At 36.6% G+C, this 2,649-nt stretch overlaps 2 protein-coding genes across 2 annotated transcripts in view; both read left to right on the top strand.

The window, feature by feature from the left end:
• LOC106880969 (solute carrier family 22 member 21) overlaps positions 1-2,649 on the top strand; it is a 147,818-nt gene that overhangs the window by 19,783 nt on the left and 125,386 nt on the right. The gene's annotated exons all lie outside the window — the stretch shown is intronic.
• LOC106869705 (uncharacterized) overlaps positions 1-2,649 on the top strand; it is a 23,505-nt gene that overhangs the window by 3,002 nt on the left and 17,854 nt on the right. The gene's annotated exons all lie outside the window — the stretch shown is intronic.

Here is a 2,649-nt window from a genome sequence, read left to right as displayed (position 1 = left end):
ATGTAAGTTTCCTAACTTATTTTATTTTGAGGGAGATTTAAAATATTCACAGGAAATTGTAGGTATTCCAGTCTTTGGAAATAGTAGGAGGAAGAGATGTTCACCTTGTTAGATTTTTGAATTTCTTTTTTCTTTTTCTTTTTTTTTTCTTTTTCTTTTCTTGTTAAAAGTTTTGCTGCGGTTTACAGGTTTTGTAGTTGTGCAGTATGAATATATTGGCAGGTGCTTACTTCCTTAATGTTTTGTCGTGCATTTAATTGTGTTGTTACAATAAAAGGCATGTTTACATATTCTGTTAGTCAGCAATGTCCCCACTGATCTTTGTACTATGCTTGATACCACTAACACTGATTCTGAGGAAAGCAAAAGCTGGGTATGTATTCAAATGCCGCCAACAAAAAGTCAACCATTTGTTATTCATGGGAGACATCAAACTTTATGGTAAAGATGAAGCCCAAGTCAGTTCCCTCGTTGATACGATGTATACCTTCAGTGCTGATATCAAAATGGAGTTCGGACTCAGAGAGTGTGGTGTTTTAGTCTTGAAGAGAGGCAAAATCAAATATATGGAAGGTCTGATGATACCGTCGGGGGAGGTTATGATGTAGGTAGAAGAGACGGGCTATAAGTACTTGGGGATTTTGGAAATGGATAAATTGATGGAGAAAGAAATGACAGAAAAATTCAAGGTGGAGTACTAGCGCAGATTGAGACTGATCCTTAAGTCGAAATTAAATGCACGGAATAAGATCGAAGCTATCAACATCTGGGCGGTTTCACTCCTTAGACATGGAGCAGGGGTAATCGCATGGACAGTAGACGAACTAAACAGCTTAGACAGAGAGAAAGGAAGTTACTGACTAGACTATATGTACCAAGAAAAAGAGTTGGAAGAGGACTTATTGGATGCGAACACAGCATTAGAGCAGAAGAAAACAATTTAGCATGGTATGTAAAATGCCACAGAACCGCTATTATTAGAAGTGAGAAGGTCAGGCTTGCGTAGGATGAAAGATTACAAAGATAAAGCACTATACAAGAAATTGAAAACGATGGAAACTGAAAATAGATGGGTAAAGAAAAGAAAGCATGGTCAATTTCATAGGGATGTTGAAGATAAGACAGACAGAGCAAAAAGATGGCTGTGGATGACTAAAACTGATTTAAAACCAGAAACAGAGGTAGCAGAGCAGGCATTCCTCTTACTCCCTTTTGTTGTTGTGAGCAGAGGACTTTCAAGTGTAAGTCAGACCCAGGATGGGGCATCTCCGTTTCCTGCCTCCCACCACGACCTGGAGTTGTATTCTATTCGGCAGCTCACTGAGGTCGGAGATCTCGTCCAGAGGTATCGGTTTAACTTGGATCAAAATCTACATCTCAATCGCGGACCAGTTCTTTTACAACTTTTCATGTCCAGGAGCGTATCCGGGCCTTTACCACTACACACGCGACCAACTACTAAATGACATGTTCTAGTGGTACGTCTGTAATTCAGTCTTCATCACTCGCCAACTAAGGTGTGTAGGAAGGAGTAGATCTACGTGTTTGCACTGGACCATTGACCAGTGCCTCTACGAGGAACCTAACTTCCGTAGAATCATATTGTTTTTCTCGTGTGAGGAACTCTATATCAGTCCATACACCCTTCAGGTATTTCTCTACTTGGATGTGTAATGTATTGAAAACCTTTGTGGTCTTTAGCAACACTCATTTTTTATCCCCTCTACTGAAATAAGTTTTCTGTCTCTCTAAGTTATGTATGCTTTCCTTCCAAGGAGACTTGCTCCTGTAATTTTGTTGCTCCTGCTGTTGTTGTTTTAGTTGGAGGATAGTATGGACAAGACTTTCAAACTGATTCTCATTTTTTTGCATAAGCCTTGATATCATCTAAGAAAAGGAAATGATTTATCTAACCATTTCCTTTTCCCAAACCGGAAGCAATTTTAACTTTTCGTAGTATCATAGTGAACGGCATCATGGCCATTACGAATATTAATGGAGATAAGCTATGGCCTTGGAATATTCCACGTCTGATGTTCACTTTTCCGAGCTTTTGTTTTCCTCCGATAAATTCAGTATTCTAATGTTACATACATACATTAAGCATTTTCTCCATGTTTTTTTGTTGTTTTTTTTGCTATTCCAAGCATGCTCATTGTTTTACTTATCCAGTTGTGTCGTATCATGTCATATGATTTTTTGTACTCTAGTCATGCTAAATTCAGTCCCTTCAGTCTGCGTCAACGATTTCTAATGATAATTTTATCAACGAATAAATGATCTTTTGTTGCCCTACTTTGTTTTCTGCATTCTTTCTGTTCTTCTGGAAGTATATTATTACTTTCCAGATGGTTGTATAACTCTCCGACCAGAGCATCTGTCGTAAGCTTCCACATTAGTGGTAAACAGGTCCTACTAATACAAGATTTTATGGTGTGATCTTTGTATCCGACAGTATCCTTATGTCAATGTCAAATTTAATATCAAATTTCTTCTTCTTCTTCTTCTTCTTCTTCTTCTTCTTCTTCTTCTTCTTCTTCTTCTTATTATTATTATTATTATTATTATTATTATTATTATTATTATTATTATTATTATTATTATTATTATTATTATTATTATTATTATTATTATTACTATTATTATTAT

Source organism: Octopus bimaculoides, chromosome 11 (assembly GCF_001194135.2).
Source record: "Octopus bimaculoides isolate UCB-OBI-ISO-001 chromosome 11, ASM119413v2, whole genome shotgun sequence".
In the NCBI taxonomy this organism is placed as follows: Eukaryota; Metazoa; Mollusca; class Cephalopoda; order Octopoda; family Octopodidae; genus Octopus; species Octopus bimaculoides.
Note: the sequence above shows the minus strand (reverse complement) of the source record. Positions and strands in the feature narration are given on the sequence as shown.